General features: G+C 40.3%; 1 long non-coding RNA gene across 1 annotated transcript in view; it reads left to right on the top strand.

Moving 5' to 3' along the window:
- Positions 1-26,324, top strand: part of LOC148334786 (uncharacterized) — a 50,931-nt gene that overhangs the window by 8,499 nt on the left and 16,108 nt on the right. Inside the window, exons 2-3 of the long non-coding RNA XR_015843990.1 lie at positions 2,818-3,002; positions 5,087-5,182. This is a non-coding gene — a long non-coding RNA (uncharacterized LOC148334786). The remainder of the gene's footprint in view (positions 1-2,817; positions 3,003-5,086; positions 5,183-26,324) is intronic.

Genomic DNA, 26,324 nt, shown 5'->3' with positions numbered 1-26,324 from the left:
ACGACGTCATAAGCAAGGTCGCTTGGTTAAATGTTTGCCATTCACGAAGCGGGATAACTTCTTTTAATCACTAGCTACAATAAAAAAAAAAAAAGCCACATAAATCATAGCGCTGCGATGTTCATGCAAAAATAAGCTGATTTTAGTCAGCGTTGACAGATGCTAGATGACATTTTCCGCTTGGCATGTTCGCGCGCAAGGAGAGGTCAGAAAAGAAAGGCGATGACCCCCGCAACCCGATGTTCACGTTGCGTTGGCGACGTTCAAGAAGCCGACGCCATCCATCACCACCTCGGCATGGATGAGCGAGTACCAATGGAGGCTTTTGTTTTTATCACACAATAATGGAGATCGACGGCACGATGGGGACATCAATGATCCCTGACAAGGAAATGAAGGATTTGAGTAGAAATTATATGAAAGCATGAAAACACACACACACACACACACAGAGAATGATGGTGTCACAGGCAAGCGGGCTAACGGAAACGGCGACGTGACTTGGGAACCCTGATGGGAAGGGAATGAGATTAGACAGCAAGCTGAAGTCATGCGACACATCCACTTAGGGCAAGTAAATGGCAATTACTCATGTGTACCAGAGGCAGCATCATCGGGGGGCATTTGGGGGTATCACCCCCAAATGAATTACTATCAGAGAGTAAGCTAAATTCAACGTGAAATTAATATCACATGGAATTTTTCGTTTTTTGTATTATAACCACGCCCCCCCCCCAAAAAAAAACAAAAAAACACTGGATAGTGCTTTATAGAACTAGTATTAAATCATTTTAAATGTCAGGGAAAATAAAAAAGAACATTTTGAGTATTTAAATTAGTATGACAATGTTTTATGTTTATGTTGCGTTTTTTAGGGAAAAAAAAGCAGAACACTGCAAGGGTGAAGTTATTATTATTATTGTTTTTTTTACAAGTCATAAGACCATGTGGTTAAACTGTTGGTTTTCGTCTTTTGAAAAAAGTTTGATCTCATGAGAAAGTCATAAAATAAAATAACTGATTCGGATTCTTAGAGTAAAGTTGTATTTTTCTACAACAACGATACAACATAAAAAAAGCCTTATTTGAAAGTTAAGTTGCCATTTCTGGTAACTAATAAAGCCAAGGAAAATGTAATTAAAAAAAGAAATAGCGTTATGAGTATTATTTGACTGAGAAAAACAAGTAACAAAGTCCTAATTTTATGAAAAAAATATGTAATTACAGGAAAAAAAAATAAAAATAAACCGGACCATCACCAAATTTTGTGTTATTTTTTTTCTAGTTATTTTATTTCCCCCAGTAGTGGTAAACGAAAAAATTGCTGCCTACATTCAGTTCAGTTGTATTTAACTTTTAAAATTAATATATTCATATTTAATCTTGAAACCTGTAATTGTATTTACTTAATAAAAAAAGAAATATTTAAATACTCCTGTCTTGATCAACAGCTTCTAGAAATAAACTGACAACACTGCAAGGCCCTTTGTGGCGTACTCAAGTTGAGGACAAAAAACATTGACCTTGAACGTGAACGGTAATAATGATGATCGTGCGTTTTGTACGCGCAACGGCTCTCAAGTCGTGGTCCTCCCTCCAGAGATGTGTACGCGGCAGACGGAGCATGAAGTGAAGGCCGGCTGGGTTTGCGGCACAAAGCAGGATTGTCTGACAGGATGTGCTTGGTTACACACCAATTCATGCCACGCCACGCCATGCGTGTGCGTGCGAGGCAAGAAAAGATTTATCATAACCCTCTTTTGCCTGGTGAGACTGGGACGTATTCCCAAAATGCCAGCCGCGGTGACAGCATCATCAACAAGATGTAGACGCACACAAACACAAGACACACACATTCTTCCACACTCTCATGGACGCACTCACGCGCAGACACACACGTCGAAACAGATGCTGCCCAGCCACTTGAGAAAAACATCGCCAATGTGTTTAGGAAACTGCTTGGCCTCGTGAGGAAATGATCTTTTCTTCTCCTTTTTGTCCGGAACAAACAAACCTTGACACACTTTAGCTGGAATTTTTTTTTTTAAACTATTTCCTTGTACATTTAAATGCAGAGGAGGAACAAAAAAAAAAGAAAGGGGGAAAAAAAAAAGCTTCATTTCATAGCATACATTGCTTTCATTTGAGTGAGAAAATGTGAGCAAAACTTGTTTTTGCTTCAAAAACAAACTGTAAAACATTTTTCTCTAGGACTAATATGAAAAAAAATATAGTTTTAGTCGAAAAAACATTTTTGATTCTGACTAATGATTCTGGCTTTTTACGAAAATGAAGCAATATCTTTTTATAAGGGCTACTTTAAAAACATACTTTGCTGCCATCTTGTGGCATCGCTAGGCAATTACAATCCTTTTCTGTGTCGGCGTCATTAACACACAATTTTTTGCGCCAGTACTTGGTTCCCCCCCCCCCGCCACACACAAATTATGGAAACACATTTAATAAAATATTTGTTTTAAATAAAATTATGTTATTTTTTAAAAATGTGAATGACCTGCGATGTAGTTACGCTAAAGGCTCAGCTATCATAACATCATTGTAGTTGACGGCCTTCCTGGAAACACGACGGCCTCCCTTAAGACTTTGTATTAAAAATGCTTCTGAAAGTTGAAAGTCATTTTCAGCAGAAATTAAAATTAGATGAAGCCAGCGAGTGGGTGGCTGGGAGATCACGGCGCGGGCCAAACGCTTAATGGTGCTAAATGCTTCTCAAGGGATGAAAGAAGTCACGTTTTCATTTTTTTATTTTTAATTTATTTATTTTTTTTAAAAACCTGCTTTTTGGTTCTTCTCCAGGAATGAAGACGGGCGACGGAAGCGTCTCACGTCCTAGTACCAAATAAGTGAGATGAAAGCAACACATGATGATGATCAGGACTTCCCGGGAAGAATTTGAATATTTCATGTGGCCTAGATTCCGGCCGTCCCGTCAGTCCCCACCGCCCCCCCTCTGCTGTCCTCCCGTTCCAATTTGGATCAAGGTGAGCACTTCATTTCAACACCTACTCACTCACTCACATGTGAATGCTGAAGAACATGCACACACACGACTGTAAGTAATTCTGCATCAAAATTCCACGTCGTTTATCATCCGGTTAGCATACTTTCAAATTATGTCACACACAACTCCCGGCTTAAAAGGGATTTTTTTTATTTTTTATTTTTTACCGCCACCCACTGTTGAAGACAGGAGTACCTATTGTTACGTCCGCTGCATGGATGAAGTGTTAATTAGCTGCAGAGTCGCTGTGATGCACCCTGGCCTTGAGCCTGGCGGGCTACGGTTGCTATGGTAGCCCCAAATCACCACAACCCCCCCACCCCCAATGTATTTTCAAGTAGCTTCTAACAGCACAGAGAACAAACCCAAAAAAAACAAAAACAAAAACAAAACAAAACAATAAAACATCATGGCAGATTGTTCATTAAAACAATTTTTCACATCGAGGGCACTGCATTCATTTAGATTTAAAAAAAACAAAACAAAAACAAACCTGCCGGTATAGTGGAGCTGTCCGCTGTTTGTTTTTCCACTTCATCAGACGCCTAATAAGCCTGAAAACAAGTTTGTACCACTCTAGCGGCACTTTTGTTCAAACGTGTTTGTGTGTCTTTTTTATGATCATGTGGAGTCCTGGCAAGGTGTGAAGCGATCGACAGTTTTAATGTACACATCGGACCCGCCTGAGCTGCCTTAGGCTACTAATTCCTGACATTTCCACAAAAACAGCTTTCTAAATCAATAGGGCTTGAGATGTGAATCCTGAAGTAAGTAAAATAAAAAAAAAAAAAAGATAATTATTGATTCATGAACAATGAAATTTAAGACTTAATTCTAAATTGTCATATTTAGTTAAACCACACCCATTATGCAACAAGTCTCTTGACCTGCCTCAAAGCCTGACATGTTCATTTTGCCCTGTTTTACCCCCCCCCCCTCCATCCTTATGCATCAATTTTGGTGTCTGCAAAAAACACATAAACCAAAACAAAGACATCATGAAACACACACACAAATATCCTTGATTTGAGATTTCAATATCTGAATAGAATTCACGGATGTGGTATAAATAAAGAATAATGGGGACCAGAATCGACATTTTTTCCAGTAGCACCTTCTTAATTCTGGGTTTAAAAAATGATTTTGAAGATTCGATGTTAATCAATTTGACAATTTGGTCCGTTTTATTGAAATGCAGTGCCTTTTTAATATTATTATATGCACTCGCTGGAACTGATTAACTCGCCCGGTGGAATAATTGCAATTCGTAATTTCAAAGTATTGTTCAACATTCTCAAAAATTTCATGATAAGAAAAATGCAATAAGAGAGATGTTTAAAGTTGGACAATATCCATAAATTTAAGAAGGCTCAGCTTTTTAAATATCGGAGCTGTGTGCTCATATTTGATCGTCTTTGAAATGATTCGGAATGTCTTCTTTTGACTTATCGTTTTCTGTAAATTGGCACCAAATTTCACAACAGTATTTTAAATAATAATAGAATTGTTTAATTTTTATGGCTAATATACTTTGAAAATTGTTTTAATTGTCACTCCAATGTATGTTGTGACTGAGATATTTTATGACTTGACTCAGGAGTTTTTTGAACCAAATAATGACTTGACATGACTTCACTCAAACTACTCCGGGGCTTATTCATTACAAATCTTATTAAATGGTCTATTTTGCAAAAATCACTTGACAGACATATTATTAAGACAACTGGGACTTTACATTGTTAAACTGTATTTTTTTTTTAAACGGCATAAAACGGTGTCTTCTTTAATGAATCATGTTCCACCGGAGAGATCGTCTGCCGTAACATGGAAATGTGAAGATAATTATAAACGCCTGGAGCCCGCTGCCGTCTTCGCTATTAGATGTCAGGTGGCCTCTTGAGATGGTCGTTTTCAAGATAGATACTGCACTTGTCTTCACCTGTGCTGGCAATAACAACCGTGAAAAAAAAAAAAAAAAAAAGGAACCATGGATGGAAGCGCGGCACTTCTTGGTTTTATCGATGAAAGATGGCACTGTGGCTCACTGCTTCATTTATTTTACAGATAATGTTGGTGCACACATTGACTGTACTTCGATGACCTGCAAGCTTCACCGTCATCCACTGTACACTACATCTCCAATTTGACACGTTGTCCCCAGTGAGTAACAATGTACAGCTGACAAAGGCACATGTGCACACGTGTGCAATTATTTCTTCGCAATGCAGGGTCAAAAAGCAGCCCACAGGCTATCAAGTACAAGTTAAGCCATTTTTTTTCTTCAGAGTAGCATGTTAACATTTGTGGCACGTAGGAATAATGGTTAGCAGTCCTGCCAGATTCTGGTTTTAAATCTCAGCTATACCCATCTTGTGTGACGTTCCTGTGCTTAAACTGACATACTGACCAAAAATATAATTTGCAAGATAGAGGCCAACATTTTCATGGCCATAAGGTACAGCGTATTAAAAGGCGCCGTCTCTCTCTTTCTCTCTCACTTTCTCTCTCTCTCTTTCTCTTTCTCTCTCACTCTCTCTCTCTCTCTCTCTCACTCTCTCTCTTTCTCTCTCACTTTCTCTCTCTCTCACTCTCTCTCTTTCTCTTTCTCTCTCTCTTTCTCTTTCTCTTTCTCTCTCTCTTTCTCTTTCTCTCTCACTTTCTCTCTCTCTTTCTCTTTCTCTCTCTCTTTCTCTTTCTCTCTCTCTCTCTCTCTTTCTCTCTCACTCTCTCTCTCTCTCTCACTCTCTCTCTTTCTCTCTCTCTTTCTCTTTCTCTCTTTCTCTCTCTCTCTCTCTCTCTCTCTCTCTCTCTCTCTCTCTCTCTATATATATATATATATATATATATATATATATATAAGCATGCTAATAAACGTAGTTTTTACTAGACATGTCCTAAGAGTGTGAGTGTGCCAGCAAGGCATTGACATTATTATTCTTCGCATGGAGCGGCCGCTGCTAAATCTGCATGTTTTACACCGAGCTGTCAAGCCTTTACGGCGATGAAGATACTGCTCAGATGTTCTCTTATTATCTCCCAGACTCAGCTTGCACACAACTTAAGGCCTCCAGCAGGGACTGGCAAAGTAGAAAAGTCACTCCTGTCCTCACTTCTATCACTGGACAATTATAATATTTATGAGAAGAAAGCTGAGGAAAAACACACTTTTTTTTATTCTTTGAATGTTAGATTTAAATCCCACTACGTTTGAAAAAATATCTATAAAATATACCAATGAGAAAAGCACTCAAGCATTTTTCTGTGTAATTGTACAACACAATGACATAAATGGATATGAGGCTGCTGTTCAAACTGCTGACAGAAACGGAAGAAAACACCTCACACTGAACAGGGGATTAAGGCCGTGTGCGCGTGTATGCGCCATTTTCATTCATTCATTTCATTCACTCTATTACTTGCCTCAAGTCTTTGCAAACAATAATTCATTTTATAATGACTGAGTGGTAATCACGCTGAGCATTTTTCCGTGGCGTGTCTGCCTGATGAAGTGTCCTTGTCTCTATTTGACATGCTGTCCACTCAAAGATTAATAGAGAAGAAACTCATGAATGGAAAGAAAAAAAAAAGCATTGCTTCTCAATATATTTGACTATAACTCTGAGAACATTTTATTAATAAATATGTTGAAATTTGTTACAGTGGAATGCAAACTATTATTGCTGTTATTATTACGCGAGTGAAACGCCGTGGTGACCCCTTAGAGCAGGTGTGGGCAAACTACGGCCCGGGGGCCACATGCGGCCCGTTAAACGTTTTAATCCGGTCCGCCGAACGTGAAAAAAAAATACATGAATAAACCTTGTAAATGTTTTATTTTCTAAATCCTGTGGTTTTTCAAAGACGTATAAACTGTTGTAATGTTTTTGTTCACTTTCATTTCAAATTAAATGTATTTTTTTTTCTCCGATGAGCCGAGGTTACCAAAACACTCCATCCATCTGCTCCTGATCCGGCCCCTCTTTCAAATTTTAGAACCCATTGTGGCCCGCCAATCAAAAAGTTTTCCCACCCCAGCCTTAGAGGGAAAAGAGCCAGAAGTCACTTCTTGTATTATATTTTTTTCCTACCGCAAGATCCTGACGCCATTATGTACTTGGTCAAGACCACAATCTGTGAAGGCTGAGTTTCATGACAAAGAATGTGACGAGTGGCGAGTATATGATGACGTAATGGTCGTTTAATGATGCTTGGCGCGGTTGTAAATTATTTATGCAACGAAACAAAAAACTTTGTTTTTGACAATTTTTTATGCCGCTTATGCAAGGTTAGGAAACGCGGCGTCCAACAATGCATGATGCTAATTTTGTCAGTTTGGACACCTTATGGATGAAAATATTGGCCATGTTGAGACACCATATGGGCAAAAGTATCGGGACAAAATAAAGACAAAACATTGAGACACCAGACATTGACTTAAACTGTTATTTTTTTTTTTTAATATAAAATGTCGAGGGCACTTGCTTGATTATTCTTTCTCAAGCACTCACTCAAGTTTTCCAAGTGAGAAAGAAATCCGTATTTTTTTCCCCCCTTCCTAATTTAGTTAAATACGATCTTTTGTAAGAGCCAATCAACCGCCAAAATCGCCACAGCCCCTCGGAGAGCCCTTCTTCAAATCTCGCATCCGAGGCGCCACTTTCAGAAGCATTAGTTTGCTCCTAATGCAGGAGCGTTCATTTGCTCATCATTAGCAGAAGAATGAGTCATTCCCCAAGAGGGCGGAAGGCCGCTGTGCTTGATGCAGCCGAGGTTCTACTGTCATGTTGAATGAATGCGACGAATGAAGATGGTGTGACAGCACATACGGGTGGGGACATATTCGGAGCGGACTCCCGTGAGCAACTGGGGGGGATCATTCACCGTCACTCTCACCGGCAGGGGCAGCCCGCTTATTAACATCCTAGTTTGAATGATCAAATGAGTGTTGCTCGGATTGCGTTGAGTCCATATTCACAGTCAAAGAAAAGAAGGATAAAACCATCATTCAAGCAATTTTCTTTTCTTTTCTTAATCGCTCTGCCTTGATCAAATGATAAAGGTTTCCTTTACTTGGAGTACATCTGAGGTCTATGCGGCTCAACAAATCCATCTTTTTTTTTTTTTTTTTGCAAACGACGAAGTTCCCGCCTCCCTTTTTCCAGTGTAGTCCGAAGCTTCTCCGTCGTCTTCTTCCGGCAGTGGCGGCAGCAAGACAAACAAGCTTCAATCATGCGGCAAAGCGAAAGTCAATATATTCCTCAATGGATGTGACTGAGATGCCCAGGGCCTATAAAAATAATGGAGTGTATAACATTATTCGCGGTGCCACAAATGGAAACAGCCTAGAGGTGGAAATAGCGCGGGTAAGACAGCTCCGCTCATCTGCGGGCCGACGGGGGGGGGGGAGACAGCGGAGGTGGGCCGCAAACACTTAACCGTTGGGAGACCTGCAGCCAAAATTAGATGATTACAAAAGCCTCATTACTATGCTCCTCTGTGCTGCGCGGTGCGCGCTTCCCCGCCGCCACTGCCGCCGTGTACGGGATGGCTTTGTACAGCGAACCAAAGGGAAAACCCAAAATAAGCATTGTAAGTGGTCCAAAAAAAACATCATGTGGCATTCTCTGATTCTCTAACTCTACTCTAACACTGAAATGCACGCCAATCCCAAATTAACATCCAAAGAAGTTGTTTCTTCCAAATGCTCTTTACCCTTGCACCTAATTGTACTGCCTTCACGCTTGAGTTACGGCTAATTCCACAGCGTTTAATTTATTTTCTAAAATATTCATTACTCATTATTAACCCCCTGAAGGGGAATTCTACTTATTTTGTGTTAATTTTTTTTTTTTGTCACAGACTCACAGAGGGATTGCATGGGCAAAAAAACATTGTTTATCCTGTTAATCGAGCCCAAATAATATTACATTTTTATATTCAAAAACATCCATCCATTTATTATCTGTACCGCTTCTCCTTACAAGGGTTGCTGGGGGTGCTGGAGCCTATCCCAACTATCTTCGGGCAGTAGGCGGGGGACACCCTGAACTGGTTGCCAGCCAATGGCAGGGCACTCATAGATGAACGACCATTCGTGCTCACACTCATACCTAGGCGCAATTTAGAGTGTCCAATCAACCTGCCATGTATGTTTTTGGAATGTGGGAGGAAACCGGAGCACCCAGAGAAAACCCACACAGCCACGGGGAGAACATGCCAACTCCACACAGAAAGGCCGGAGCCGGCATCAAACCCACGACCTCTGCGCTGTGAGGGCATCGTGCTAACCAGTCATCCACCGTGCCGCCTATTCAAAAACATTAACGTTAAAATTGCTGACTTGTGGCCTTACAAGGTGGCAATGGAATTTTGAATCACAGCAAAACCAAGTTGTTGGCCACTCATGCAAGCTTTCGGCCGAACAGCCAACACTGCATGACAGTTCCTTCGGGTCGAGGTCTTGTCGCTTGGTGAGCGAGGGTCTAATAAGGACACACATCACAGAAAATGGATGGTTCCTTTATCAGCTCACTTTGCATCATGTGACCACCACCCCCCCACACACACACATACTTGTTCTACCCCTAAACCCCAACCCACCTCCCTCCCCCTGACCCATCTAATCCTTAATTACCATGTCTAATTAGGCCCCGACAGCAGAGGTCAATCAAGTAATTACAGAAGGGGGGATGAAAGGAACACAGCAGCAGCGAGAGCGAGACCTGGCAGTGTTTGAACCTCGCCATCAGTGCACATGCGTGTGCGTGTCTGCTCCCCCTGAGGCGGCCACACGTGCTTGTAGGCATGTGCAACCTTCACCCTCCGTTCACATGATAAGAGGTTTATGATCCAGTTCGGACTTACAACCTTTCTCCTATTGATCTACAGCCAAATAGCCGGCGTGCACATGTATGACTTCTTCATCATGTATGTGTGTGCGGTGGGGGCTCACGTCACGGAATCGATAGACGTGCGAGGATCTTATATTTTACAGCTGCGTCAATATCGGTGAGCAGTGTCTTAATCGGTGGCATGTGTCTGGCCGAGAAGCAGCGGAATGCCGTCAATATTGAATTTACAGTATGTGCTGTGACACAACCGCAAAATATGCATACTTCCAACATTCATCCTTTTTTTTTTTAGAAAGTATATCAAGTCGTTGTTGCAATGTTTTTTTAAGAAACGCTGCATGATTTTATGAGGTAGTTCAGTACAGCTGAGTTGACAAAAGTACGTCACTGGGGGGGAGTTTGCATTTTTAAAAGCCTAGCAAGATTTTTAATGTACATTTAATAACTAAAAAATATTTTAAAAATAATGGAGCTGGTCACAGGCGGCACGGTGGACGGCTGGTTAGCAAAATGGCCGCACAGTGCAGAGGTGTAGGGAGGGTTCGACTCCAGCTCCTGCCTTCTTGTGTGGAGTTTACATGTTGTCACCGTGCATGCGTGGGATTTCTCCGGGTGCTCTGGTTTTCTCCACATTCTAAAACATGCATATGCTAGGTTGATTGAACACTCAAAATTGGCCCTAGGTGTGATTGTGAGTGCGGATGGTTGATATTTGGTGGATATTTTTACATATTTTTGCCGTATTTCCTGAAGTGCACGGTAACAGGTTAGCATAAGACCGCGGGTGTGATTTTAATACCTTGCTGGTCACACTTTCTGTCTCTGATTAGGTGTTTTCCCCCAGGTGCAGTGGTTTATTAAGACACATTAAAGTTGCAATATGGGATGGAGTGATTTTTTTTTTTTCCTCACAGGTCAATTAACTAAAGGTCAGATGTCAGGTCAGACTGATAATTTGGGCATAAATGACAAAAAGTGGATGGAGCCATTTCATAAAAAAATAAAAAATACAATAAAATAACTAAAAATGCATTATAAAAAAATAAAAAATAAAATAAAATAACTAAAAATGCATTTTGGATCGATGAAGTAATAATGACGAAACTCGCAACGCCATTTATTATACCCAACACATTAAAATGAAAATGAAAATGAAAATGTAAACACTTTTTGATTCACAAAAATTATGAAAAAGTACTATTATCGATAAACATGATAAAAATTGATTTAGAATTAAATAATAAGAAGAAAACAAACATTCAGTGGCCATCAACTATGAATATAAGCAGTGAAGTGGTCGCAAACAGTAATGTAGTGAATATCGATAGTTTTTTTTTTTTATGTCTTCCATCTAGTGGCAGGCAGTCGTATTTATTGACGGTGGACTGTGGATCAAAGTGATTGTTGCAACACTAATACATGCTGAGCACATCTAAGCACACACAAGACAGACAATGAGTAAACGTACCTTCATTATTCCTTGAGGTAATTTGGACCAACAGCACGTCAAGCGCTAATGTATCTAATTAAGTCGTTAGCTCAGGAGCAGTGAGCTTGCATCCTTAATTTTGATGTCGTCTTGGGGTGAAAGTTCATATGTTTGTCAAATTCCGTACATCTTTTTTTTAAACGTTTTTTTGCTGCCATTTTTTCCTCAGAGCTCCTTTCACACCCCTTCCGCTGAGCAATGCGTTTGGGGAGATTAATAGAAGCTAGTCATGTCACAAATCATCCACTGTGCATTTCTCTATTAATCCTGCGGACCATCGCTTGTGCCTTCGCAGGCACTTTCTCTGCTTACCACTATTTTCGTAAACGGGAAAAGACTATGGGATAAACGTATGCTGCCATCTATTTGCCACCCAGCGCTTGAAAAGATATGCATTAGAATGTGCAAATGTACCTAATAATGTGACCAGTGAGTGAGAATGCAAAGGCCACTTTTTATGAAAAAAAAATAAATTAAATAAAATTAAAAAAAAAAAATAAAATAAAAAAAAATATATATATATATCTTAAAACTTAATAGAGTGAATGCATGCTAAAGCGTATGCGAGCATGCATGCTAGCATAAGTTATTAAAAAGGCAACGGGAGCAAAACTGAGTTCAGTTGCACTTTTTCGAAATATTTAACATGACAGGTTCCCTCTCGTCAGTCTCAGTCAGTCTCGTTGCCGTGGGGCTCCTCAGAAATGATACCGGATTTAACGAGAGCATCAAACAGTGCAGACACGTTAGCGGCTAACATGGCTATCGATTAGCCCAAGCACCCGGCGCTGACTCCCAGTATTAGGAAAACTGTGTTCACACTCTGTCATCCATCAGTCACACGTCACTGACAACTTCACTTGGAACGCCCTTTTACACCGATGGGTAGCGTTCCTTCGTCAAGCCTGGAATGATGCCAAGCTCAGAGTTCATTTGCTGCACCTACTGGCCGCCTTTAGCGTCAACTCTCTCGTCCTCATGCGGTCCTCAGTCACGTCCACCCTTTCACTATATAAGTGTCGTCAGGCAATGCTCACAGTCAGTCAAGCGAAGTGCTCTCGAAAGTCACAACACTTACAGATTTTGCTACTCACACACACGGAAAACCGCGTTATTACGTGCCCCGCCCACTTTGAAGAAAAGTATGCTTTATAGTTGTGAAAATACAGTATATGTCATGGAAGACCCCCCAAAAATGAATGGTGTACTGCAAATGTCCCATGAGCCGTAGTTTAGACAACCCACGTCTTTTCCAATTTCCAGTAGAATGTGTGTAACAGACATCCCAGCAGAGAATTCATATCGTGGGGCTGGATTAGATGAGCACGTTGTTGTTGTTGTTTATGAAAAGCTGTGGCAGCGCCGCGCAGGGGGGGTCTGAGGGGGCTCGTCTAAAAGTGTCACCCGCTGCCAAAGATAACATCCCCATTGAAATTCATGGAGCTTGAGTCAGTCATGAATATAACAATGAGGGGATGAGATACCCATGCATGCCCAGGTGCACAAATACACAATGGGCTCTCACACACACGCCAGAGCAAACACCTTCTTGGCACCTGGGCGGCTCGAGATGTAAATGTATTAAGGAGCCGCAAGTGTGTGTGTTTGTGTGTGAAGTGGTGCGAGACGGGTGAGGAGCGCCGCCTGATACGGGGATCACCATGTTTTTCAAAGCCCAGCAGAGGAGGCATGTGAAGAAAAGTAGCAGGAAGGGTGGAATAAAGGCGTGCTTGATGTCGGCATTGGTGGAAAGTAATGAAGTGCAAATAATTTGTTACGATACTGAAATTTCCAGGAAGTAGAAGGCCAAATGTGTGTAGTTGAGGTGTCCCTTAAATGCTGTTTGTTCTCATGTCATATAGGTCAGATGACCAAGGAAATTATGGGTGTTTTAAAATGCCATGAATGTTAAGGAAGAAATTCAACGCCTATGAGTGGGAAAATTTGCGACCATGTTCATATTGTTAATGAAAGCTAGCTATGCTAAAACACTAATCAACAGCAGAAAATGGGATTCCTTCTATTTTATAACGACATTTTACTATGCTGCACAACTGTATATTAGATTGATTCATTTCTGTTTATACTTAAAAAAGGCTTTACGATGCCAACGTTTTGGATCATTCCAATTATAATTGATCTCAATGGGAAATGTTCTTTTGAAAGTTTTTTTTTTCTGGCAAGCACTCTTGCATGGTGCGATGAAAGGGATTGTTGATCTCCCGTGATATCCCTTCAGACGTCAATCTCACTGCTAAACGATGACCTGACGTGACCGGCCCGCTCTGAGACAACCCAAGTGATTGATGAATAAGGGGATGCATTGCGGGCATTTGTCTGCGCAAAAGTGTGGACTTTAGTGCGTGTCAGATCAATACGGCCATTTATCCTCGGTGCTTGGATGTGATTCTTCTATCATCCGTATGGGTGAGGTAATAACGGTAAATGTTGAACGCGCATAGCAGAGGTGGGGGGAGAGGGGGCAGAAGTCACATGACTCAGATGTAAATCAATCATTTAAGGAATTGATTGTCTAAAACGTCGGCATTTATGCATTTAATTGATGGGAGATACATTTGAGTAAACCCTATTTATTAAAAACTGACTGAATTGAACATTGCGGTGTTTCTTAACTCAAGTAAGGTGGTGGTCCCCCCACCTCCACCCTCAAGTTCCTGAAAAGTTATGATTTTGGATCTGCAGCGACGACATACATGTTGTGACTACAATTGTTCAGGCTTGTAGCTGCTGCCTGGTCGGACACAATTAAGTGTATGGCTTCGAAGATTCAGCAATAAAGTGGTGCTTGTGACCCCCCCCCCCTGCCCTCCACCTCCTTAGTTGCAAGGAATATATTATACCGGCCCCAGAATGACATAACAGCTTTATTACATTAATGAAATACAAGAGCGATCCATGCACGGTCCAATTATACCAAGAAGTCATTGGTAGTGTTTTGGTTTTACTTATCTTATAATTGGACTCGTGTGTGTTCTTCGGCACGGCTCATTAAATTGACATGTTGCGTCAACATGAGTACACACCTCTAGGCTTTTTAGTGGATTCAAGTAGCATTAGCAGAATATTGGGCATCATTAATAAACAACAATATCGTTTTTGTGTTGTGTTGAGCCGAACAAATGTATTAGACACAACCCAATGCAATATTTACGTCCTAAATCAACAACAAATCTGTTTACATCATTAATACAATATAATTGTGCTAATTCTTTTTTTTTTTTGCGCTACACTGAAAAAAATGGTGCTTAAAATTCTCTCCTTTTAAGTGGTTGCACAAAAAAAATCTGAATTCAGATAAATGTTTTTAAGCAGACTATACATGTGCTTAAAAACATACATCTGGATCCAGATGTTTTTTTTATTTTGTGCAGCCACTTCATGAAATAAAACTGAGTAAATTCAATGCACCATTTTTCCCCAGTGTAGAGCAATAAACACAATATTAATATGTTGCATTCATGATATAAACTTCCAAAACCTGATTTTCAGCAGTTGATTAAGCATGTGAATCGGTTTTGGTTTAATATATTTGTTTGGCGTTGTATCGTACAAAAACGGTTAGATGACCAATATACTGCCAATGTTACTTGAACTCACTAAAAAGCCTGAGGTGTGTTCTAATGCCGAGGCGCCATTTCAATTTAATGAGCTGTGCCGAAGATCACACACGAGTCCAATTATAAGATCAGTCAAATCAAATCACCACCAGTACACGATACATGTACATATCTGGATTCAGATGAGTTTGTGTAGCCACTTAAAGGAATAAGATAAAATTCAAAACACAATTTTTTTTAGATTAGTGCACACTAATTTTAATTTTTTTAATGTTCTCTTTTACCAAAAAATGAAAACGAATAATAAAAATAAAGTGCTTCAGAAATTCTTGATTACAATGCAAAATTAAAAGTAAAAACAAATTTTAAGGATTCATTTGGGGCGTGAAAAAGGGAGTTCAGTTTGAATTTCTTCATTCCTATTTAAAATGCTTCAAAAGTCATGTGCACAACTGAAATTAAGAGTCCGCAGTCTTGACACTGTGTATTTTCTTTCTTGAATCGTACTCTAAGTGTTGTGGGCCTAAACTAATTATAATTATAATAATTAATATAGTAATAATTAATATAATAATAATAATGATAATTAATATAAAATATCTACTGTATACTCCCTTGTGGTCGCTCCTCGTTTTTGAGAACAAATTAAAAGCCAATGTCACGACAAAAGTTAATTCTTGGATGCTGCTAAAATGCACGACCCCGCCGACTTTCAACTCCCGAGGTTCCCCCCACTCAAATATATGGCGGAAGAACAACTTCCCCCTACATAGGAAAACCCATTAAGTGGAGAAGCTATGAAGGTTAAGTGGAGTTACAGTACACAAGCAATCAATCCTTAGAGTAGAAGTAGAAGAAGGAAGAAAAAGGCACTATATTGAGCACGACGGCTGGAGGCGAACAGGTTCAAGCTGGCAGTTTGCTCACATCTCTCTAAGTTGTATTTCGGGGAGACAAATAGTCTGGGGCATTGGGGAGCGCCGACATCCTCGCGACAGTGAAGAGATGGTTGCATCATACTGGCGGGATTTTTCTTCCACTTAGCTCACCGCAAACAGAGCGGGGAAACGGTACGCACAGGACATGCGAGAAGTCAGAGCCAAGACATGGTGTCGCTTATTTTTTGAGAATAAACAAAAAAGAAAAGCAATTTTTTTTTCCTCCCATTCCTCTCAAAAGGCCCATTTCTCTCAAATATTAGTAACAAAAATTGAGCACCACGCCGTTGCAGAGAAAATGTGTTCTTTGGGCCAAACCCGATTTGGTATGGAATAAAAAAAGCCATTTGAAATGTCTATTTTACACATTTAAAAACTTAATTCTATATTTTTTTTGCGATTACTTGATAATTTGATAGAATTAGTTGCAGATTGAGCTCCAAATGTTGTTTTCGTGTGCGCTCTCTCAATAATTTATGACATGAGTTTAAATTTGTTTGGATTATTTGTGTGTTTAAAAGCATCGTCGATTCAATTTTTTTAACCACTGGCTGGCCAATCTAAAATGTGCACTTTGACTGTATTAATGGCGCTGGGTGGTTCAGAAAATTATTCACTTTCTGGTGTTAAAGACACCATTCTGTCTAGTGTCTACCGCAAATGGAACACCTCCCCAAAGTGCCAGATGCCAGTCAACGTGGGCCAACTCAAGTCGGTGAAAACGATGAATCGCATTGGAGGTAGAGTTCCCAATGAGAAAGGCAAGAAATTCTCTGACAGTTTTTACAGAAATTCTACTGTGATGCAAATTGTTTTTGCAACTGTGAGTGCAATTGGGTGTAATTGCCAAATTTTCTTTTGGAAATTGAAGAAAGATTTTATTGGGCACACCTAAGCAATAATCATGCTGCTTAATCAACATCTTGATATGGTGGCTGGATTATCTGATCACTAACACAGATTTTGAGCAGATTGAGTTTTTCATGTGGAAAAAGTATTTGAGTGAAGCACCTGAATAAAAAATGGGAGCAAAAAAAAAAATGTACGTTATTTTAATCTCTGTCGGAGGCTAATGTATCGCTGAATTTTAACCAGATGACTAATTTATTTTTTACTTCATCATGTCATTTTGTCTGGTTTTGTTGATTTAGGTTTTTGACTTTTGTCAAGCTAATTGTGTCCACCTCTGTTCATTTACGTTAGCCACTCAGGTCCCTCCAACCCTTTTTGTCTTGTCCAGGTGTTCCCCGTTGTCTCGTTAATTTGTCTGTATTTAACTTCCAAGCGATCTTTCAGTCCTCGTGGGTTCATTGTCGTATCTCATTTGTCCTGTGTCCTGTTTCCAAGTCAAGTCAAGTCTGTTTGTTGGTCAAATCAAGTCCTTGTGTTTGTTTGTGACTTTGATTTCCCCAGTGCCTTGTTTACCTTTTTCTTTCTTTAAATTGAATACCCTTTAAGATAGCCCTGCCTCGCTTCCCTGCATTTGGTTCCGCCACCACGCCTAATCTAGTCTTCTTTGTTTCATTATCTACATGTTGTATGTTTGCATGTATTATACTGCCCACTAGTGGCCAAAGTAGGTGCAATTTTAATTTCTGCAACCGGCAAGTCCCAAGAAAGTTGGATGTGGGAATTAATACAAATATCTCAATCCTTTCCTTGATTAATTGTCTTATTAATAAGATGTGAAAATCATCGCATTGAAGAGCTCATCATGTATGTTAAAAAGTTTCTTGTATGATGTCTTCATGAGGCGCAGCATGACCACCGCGCGCAAGGTCAGTTTTCCACGGCAGGCTTCTGGAAAGCTTCCAGCAAGAAGCGAAAGGTCCATGCCGAGAAGCATTAACTGCTTGAAGGGAGCCTTAAAAAAAAAAAAAAAAACAATCCGCTGAATTACAGCCATTCCGTTTGTTTTTGTTTATTTTACCGTTATTGTTTGTGCTACTTTCTTTTATGCATGTGTGAGGTCAGAGCGGAGCATAGTCATTAGAGTCAACACAATAAAAGAACATATTTCCTCTCAGGGTCTCAATTATGCATACGATTGCATATTATATGTGTGTTTCCTGTTGGTACAGCTGCTGTAATATGCGCATTTATTGCTTTTGTATAGGATAATTGCTGCGGTTAGTGTCGGTCTTATATGCGACTGCGTTTAACACCAGTCGGCATTTGTGCCGCCTGGACTGATCGCCAGCCAAATCCGTCTCCATCCATCCATCGTTGCTGACTTCGATTGGAAGAGAGGGGGAAATGCTCAAAGCAAGAATTAATTTGATGACTTTGTTCAAAAACAATTTTAAAAATTATATAGCTGGCCACCATGTTTATTGAACACGTTACTGGATATCTGTGTGTAAATGTTAACTCCATCAGGGATGGCATTGGAAAGTCTTGATGGCGCAAAAATACACTTTGGAGAATGAGTGAAACCTGGAAGTGGAGCAGCAACACATGCAGCGATACTGCTGGAATTAATACAGAATGTCTTCTTACCTTCTGAAGGTCAGAGTGCTGTTTTGGTGCGGTGTCTCACGTGCTCAATTTCCGAGCGCGGAATCCATAGGCATGATGGACGCCCACAATGCCCGCCGGGGAATTGTGGTGGGTTGAGACAAAGCAGATGTTCTCTCGAGCAGTTAAGCTTATCTCCCACTTCTTGCTTGTTTATAATGCTCGGTATGGCATTTGTTTTTAATGTCACCTGCATGGCATGTCTCCTCTCCAGCTGTAAATCACTCCTGGTCGAGGAAATGTTCACTGCACACGTGCCTGCCTGTTCTTGCATGTGTACACTTTTTGTACTTGTTACTTCAGCACAACAATATTCTTCTCAGCGAGGAACTGTCAGATACTCGGGGCATTTTGAGCGGGTGCATTGTCATGGTGATTAAAGCTAAAATGTGGATGTCTTGATGTCCTACACAAAAAAAAGCATCATTCTACAGAAGCTAATCAAAGGAACGGCGCGTATAATCTCAGCAACCTGTGCAAAATCATACGCGATCGCAGACCTGAAAGCATCTCTCTCATTGACTTATCGTAGTTCCAATCGGCAATGTGTACATGCATGTTTGTGACTGCGGATCTCCACTTCTTTTGTTGTTTTCGTCACGCCGTGCCCCCTTTGAGTCACCATCTATGTTCAAGGGAAAGAGAAGTCATCCTCTAATCTGGGCATCAAAGTCAATGCAAATGTTAGTCACACAAAAGCAGAAGGCAGAGACACCATCTTCACCGTGAGAAACGCATGCCTTGAGAGCTCCCGGAAGATGCATATATATATATAAATATATATATATGTGTGTCCTAAAATTCAGTGAGAGCAATCTATAGTGGGATATGAGCTAATATGTGTTGGATCCCACTTGGACATGTTGGGAGTCAACCATGTCTGTGAGCTGCAAAACAGCTTGACTTCATTAATCGGATCTGTTTTGCCGGTTTTCCCTCCCGCCAGGCTTTGATGATGTGCTGCTGCTGAGCGAACATCTCCGAAGGGGCTCAGGCACGAGGGTCTCCTGCCGCGAGTCTCCCCAGAGCGGGGCTTCCTCGGGGTGCCGTAAAGACGAAATAAAAGTCCAGCAGCGTGCCGGTTGTCAGAACCTTTCGGGTGCCTGTTTGCCCATTTGATTGGGGGCGCTTGACCTTGCCATTACTCGTTGACATCATAGCATAAGGCCCTTGCACTTTTTGTGTACATTTGATAATAGTGGAGGGAGGATTTGAAAAAGATAGAGTAGGATTTGTTTGCATGTGCCAAATGTGCCACGATGACAAACAACCTGGAGACCTTTCATGTTTTTAGCTACGGTACATAAAAACTCGCATAATTTGTAAATCATCCGAGCCTACTAGTTGCGTTCGTTTTCACTGCCACCATGCAGTGCTCATGTCTCAAAGAAAAATTAAGTACAACTAATTTTTGGTTATAACAAATAGAAGAAAAAGTGTGGAAAAAAAAGATTGCAATTTCGGTGCAGATTGTCTGCCAACATAAAATGATGCAGCGGGCCAGATTTGGCACCCAGGCCTTGAGTTTGACACCTGTGGCTTAGGCGGTGATGATTAGTCACTGAAGCTGACTACAGTAAATCAGCTGTTGGGGAGGAGATTTAAAATAGTCGTGCCACATTGTTGGGGGCGGAGCCCAGATTTACAGCGCAAAGCAACACACAGAAAACATAAGTCACGCTAAATGGCTGTGTGCGTGTGTGTGTGTGTGTGTGTGTGTGTAGGTGTGCGTACACGTTTTATTAGAAATGCTACATTGATCCGTGTAGAGTAATGCCAAGGTCAAACGCCACAATGGCCTTTTTTTTTTTTTTTTTCATAGATCGAAACAACTCGAGCGAAAACGACATTGAGCTTTTTTCTCTGAAAGCGTCCACATAAATCTTTCAGTGTCGCCCGGAGGCCTTGCGCCACAAAATCGGCAACTTAACATCTCTAACTGTGCTTGGCAAGGGTTGAGAGATGATAGTTTGACTCCAACTTCTGTCTCATCGCACACACTGATTACCCTCCTTGCAGCAAGCGCCATCTAATTAGCATCTGTGGTAATTAGCCAAGACGTTAAAAGCCTTATCAACTTTTCTCATTCGCTCATTGGACTCCCCGGGGCTGTCAGGTCTGTCGGCGTGCGCTTCCTTCTCCCCACCAGACAAACATGCATTATACATGCTGTGTTACACGGCTTACTTTTGTCGGATGCTGACATCCAGTCAATTCCAGATTGACTCCGCACAAAGTCATCGGCGCTCTTCTGATTTCGCAACTCGTATTTAGGACTTTGCAAGGCAGGTCATCGTTCGACACCTATCTTGGTTTTAAGGTGACGGTTCGGTTGACATTAGGTACTGTTGTTTTTATGTCTAAATAGCAGAGGTGGAAAAATAACTCACATAAGGCACCCAAGTAAAAGTACAATGGAAACTTGAATTTCATGATTATGTTCCGGAAAGTCTGACTAAAACTGAATTGACGAAATCCAGAGGCAAAACAAGGATATACAAAAAGTGAGAAACAAATCCATTATTTAAAAAAAATGTTTTACAACCTCACACTTCTTTAAACACATTTCTGAAGACAAAATGCATTATCTAAAGCAGGGGTGGGAAAACTACGGACCGGGGGCCACATGCGGCCCGCCAAACTTGAAAGAAATCAATGAATAAACCTTGTTAATGTTTTATTTTTTTTTAAATATTGTGGTTTTTCAAAGACATATATTGTTGTAATGCTTTTGTTCACTTTCATTTAAAATTAATAACTAATTTTATTCCGGGCGAAAGTCATGCGAAATGCACAGTTCAACTGCGCACATGGGTAGAGTTTTCTTTCTTTTGGTATTTCGCTCGACTTTGCGGCAGTAGATTTGGGTGTACGGGGTGTTTGTGCATTTGCGCGCCATTGTGGGATGGAACGTAGTGTTTTCCTGGAAAATAAATAAAATAAAACCCCGCCCATGCGCATAGCACTTACATGCTGGACTTGCATTGGGATTAAAAATATCCAAAGTTTCATTTTAAACATTCAGAATTCTCAAATATTTCCAAGCAGCCGTGACTCACCTTAAAGCATGAGGGAGTTAGTCTGACAAATTACCCTTAGTTGAACAAAATGCAGCTTTGGTTTAGTCAATTGCTACTCATTCTGACCTGCACTCCTGTTGGCGGTTCCATCCCCCAAAACAGTGACTAACGACTCAAAAGAGATGTCACCAAAACACAATTTAATTTGCATTTTGCCATTTAATTCACATATTGTAATACATCAAGAAAAAAAATATAACTCATTATTGATATTCTAAGTTTTCAGCAATATGTGTTGGCCACACACACGCACACACTCCAACCCCTTGTCTTGAATTGAAAGAGTCCTTGATGAAGCAAACAAACATTGAGCCAAATAATTTTAGCTCCGATTTGCACATGCGAGGATTCAGGTTTTCCCTCACCGTGAAACAAATGAGGCGCCGCACGCATTCTTTTCGGGCAATTACTTAACAGTCGGTGGGTGTAGGTGAGAAGTTGCTAACCCTCTTTTAGGGCGCTGCCAAACTGTGTGTGTGTGTGTGTGTGTGTGTGTGTTTATTGGCATGTATTCATCCTCCACTAATCATCATCACAACACAAACACCTACTCGTGCACCATGCTGTGGAGAATCACACGGTTCACGCAAGCTGCTGTCACACACGCTAAACGGGGAATAAAAGCGCACATGTGATATTGCCATGTTGGTGGTCAAGAGTGGGTGTATGGAAAAAAAAAAATCTTTGAAGAAGACATAGATTATCTGACATGTGAGCACAACCCGTACAACTTTTCATGAGACAACACAGGAATGAATGATATCCCGTCAACATAACACAACACACAGCCAATGATGTTGAAATTACTGGCAACAAAAGTGAGTAAACCCCTCTGTGAAACTGCATAATTTGCATTTATTACTTCCCATGATTTAACAAATTAGAAATGTCTTTCATCCAAATACCCAAAGATCAAGAATTATAGCATACCGAAATTAGCCTGTTTTGAAGGGGTGGAGTCTTCTAATGCGGATGAGCAATTAGCTTTTGTTACATGACCTCTCGACCTCGATTGGCCACAAGAAGGCGTGCGGCTACTCAGCACGTGAACCCGGTGGCGATATTCGCTCATGGAGGCAGCATATCTCCAAGCAGTTGAATTACAGTTTTTATTTGTTGGAGCTGAGCAGGTGCTTAAATACTCCCAATACATCAATTATATTTTGGCATTGACAAGATAGCGCTTGAGTTGTGTTGTTTGTCTTGTTGAAAATGGACATTTTTCTCTCCAAAAGACACATTTGGGGAAATTGGTTGTTTAATTTCACGCCTGATAGGTAGGCAGGTGCTCCACAGAGCCAACTAGTTGTATTCAAGCAATTCAAAAGTCACTTTTACAATCAGCAAACTTTTATTTCTTCCCTTGAAGAAAAAAAATAATATCCGCTGACCTCCTTTACAAATGACTCACTTTTAACATCTTTCATCCAACTTTATAAATGACATTTTTTTTTTTTTCATGTGAATATGTTGAAACACACGCTCGGCTATGAATGAAACCCTCGCCGAGATTAATTTCCTCTCCTCAGTCTGCCGAGTGACCGTTCCTGAATATTACAATGCGCGCGGGCTTGAGGAGAAACGTATCAAGAATTAATGACATGCTGCACATAATTGCATTCATTCCGCTCACTCTATCTGTCCTCTTGTTCAACCTAGCTCAAATTGATTTATCGGCGGGCACGCACACGTGCACGCGAGGAGGGGGAGGAGGCTGTTGCCTGGTTACCGACGGAGCTTGTCTCTTATTTAACTTTGGAAATAAACTGATGGCGGGGCGGGAGCAATATCAAAGCACTGTAAGGCGATCGATTCATTAAAACGCACACACACATCTGTACCCTGTCACACACACACACGCACACCCAGTTTCTCTCATTCTCTCAGACACACACACCGAGCAGAGCCAAGCAGCCACTTTACCACGAGGTGATGATGACAACGCTCCATCAATGCCACCGATGCATCGCAGTCGAACACACACGCACTAAAACACGCATTTTCAAATGACGTCCTGTCTGAGTGAATGTATGGCCCTTTAATGGAGGTGATTACCTCCCGAGTGTTGCTCTCTATTTGTCCCTGTTTTTAGCTTCGTGCTCTCTTTGGCACAAAATAGCCGCGCTTGAAAGTGTTGACGGGGAGCACGGCGACCTTGAGAAGTTATTGAGGGGGGCGAGATGGAGGAAAAGACATCAGTCTACATGTGCGATTGTCTGATGACGTCCATGAAAGCGTTTGCATGACCTCGCTCGAAAAATAAACAGCGCACCTCAATCAAAGAGAAATGTGGAAGAGCATCAAATGGATTACAACCGCTCATGTGTTATTCAGCAAGAGGAAATATGGGAAAAATATGCCAAACATTGAATTGAAATGATGTTTGCAATGCGCATATTAAATTTTACATGTCAAAATGCGCACAATTTTCCATTTTTGAGGAGAACATTATTTGATATTTGGACTTTTTCCATTCCAATGCCAACCACTTCCACTTGGTCAGGACATCATCCCCAAATTTTACATTATTATTATTATTATTATTATTATTATTATTATTATTATTATTATTATTATAATTACTCAAAGTATAGTTTGTTGTTCTTTCCAAGTGCGCGAAAACCAGAGACGGTTTTTGTTTGCACTCAGAGGTTGATTTTGTGGCGCCGTGCTCTCGGAGCATTTAAGGAGCAGTTGGTGGGTGGAGGTGAGAAAATGCGAAGGCTCTCGGGACATTTGGGGAACAGCTTTCTGGGTTTCTGTTGCTCCAGGCCAAACGGGCTGGCAAGTCGTCCAAAGGGAAAATGACATCACAAGTTTATGTTTTGTTTATGTGAGGTGTTTTTAAAATGGATGAACGGATTACAGAAGAGAACAATGACTCGCGTAAATTGGAATTTGAGCCAAAAATGATGGCGTCATGCGAGACCTCAGTGAGCACTTAAACCTTTGGTTTCCACGGCCACATTTTGTTTTTGAAATTTATAGATGAGCCTAATCATGCAGTAGGTAATGAAATAAAAACTAAAATGTTTTTATGAAAAATATAAATTGTTTATTTTAATTTGAAAAAAATCCATAATCATCTTTTCGCATTTCTCATTAATTAATTTCAGATCTATTAACCAATATAAAATGCTATGATATTTTATTGACAATAATTAGTGACAAATAATTTAATAAAATAATATTTTTTAAATTTATTTAATTTCCTTCATTTGATATAAATGATATTAACCAGTTATTTAATATTTTTAAATGTACAGTTAAAAGGAAAATTATTAAACCATTTTTTTTTCAGTTTACTATTACGAAAAAAAAAAAAAAAAAAACTAAGCAATTATATAATTCCAAAAATTGACTGGAGTCACAAATTCTCCCTACATTATTCTTTTTTTGTCCCCTAGGAAAGCAGTACAATACTTAGCATCAAGAAAATACGTTCAGAGGGATACATTGCCGAAGTTTAGCCTGGGTTGTTAGTGGAAATTACGGAGAGTCTTCACTGCATCTGCATGCACACACACATCAAGGTGTTTTTATTTTTAAACCAACTAATCTTCTGGATCATAGCTGGAGTATTTATAATTGACTATACATCGAGCAGCGATTCTCAAAGTGTGGTACGAGGGCCACCAGCGTTTATTTTCCATTATCTCCTTTGGGAACAAACCTAAATCCAAACAGATGAGACGATTGTGTTTCACAGACTGTAATCCAGCTCTGATGCCGTACATGATGCAGTGATTGCGTTTCCATCCATGCAGCTTGATGTTTTGCAACTCATCCAACAGTGAAGACATTTTTTTCAGCTTTTGTTTTGTCTTGTTTTTTTGTTTTTTTTGTGTTCCATCATGAGCTTTTATATTAATGAGGCATGGGAATGGGGATGCGTTGTCCTCTCTCTGCTGCCACATTGTGTTCACCCCACTTCACATCAGCTCATGCGAACTGCCCTTAAATGAGAGCTTCGGAGAATTGTCCAATAATGTGTTGTTCCCTAATACAATTCTTTGTCATTCCTGCTGCAAATCATCCATTTTTCTTTTTTTCCGGGATGAGATTGTGATATTGGGGCCGTATTGTACAATAGCAGTGAAAGTGACATGAGCTCAGTGAATGTGTGCAGGGGCGCAAAAATCGCACTTTGTGGCTATCTTTTAGTCGCTAAATGGGCTGAATTATGGATGTCAACACATGCATTACCACGCAAACACAAACACGCACACACACACACAGACGCACACAATACAATACAATACACACGCAATTTATCCTGCAGACTTTCATGGTATTTGTAGAAAACGCTAAAAAAATCATGGAGCATCATGATAAGTCAATACAAAACATTTTTCATGATTTTAAATATTTCAGTTTAGTGAGCATCTAAAAGAAGTGTTTTTTTTTTTTTTTGGTTTTTCTTCGGGATGGGGGTCCATCGTGAGAATCATGAACCAGAAACCCATTGCGACAAAAGTCAACACGCTTCTCCATCCTGGCTGCTCAGTAAAATATGGCTGAAGTCACATGCATTAAATCTCAATGAGATTTTTTTTCAGTGAACACATCTAACTCAAAACGACTATTTTTCACGCGTCATTTCATGTGGGCCTTGAAAGCAAATAAAGTCTAATTCACGGTTCTTGCTCGATGATTTTGTTTCTTTCATTCTGGCGGGAGATTATAAAATTCCAATATGTATTACAAGCATTAAAAAAAAAGAAAAACTGGAAATCTGCCATTTTGATTGAAAGCGCCCTTTTTGGTCACTCTCCTTTGAAGACAAACATAAAGGGGAAGTCAACCCCAAAATTGTCTTAACAAGCTAATGTTCTATACACCTTCACTA

This window comes from Idiotropiscis lumnitzeri, chromosome 6, assembly GCF_059441095.1.
Source record: "Idiotropiscis lumnitzeri isolate Australia: NSW breed Sydney's pygmy pipehorse chromosome 6, RoL_Ilum_1.0, whole genome shotgun sequence".
NCBI lineage: Eukaryota > Metazoa > Chordata > Actinopteri > Syngnathiformes > Syngnathidae > Idiotropiscis > Idiotropiscis lumnitzeri.
The sequence above is the reverse complement of the archived record's forward strand: the minus strand, read 5'-3'. Positions and strand labels throughout refer to the sequence as shown.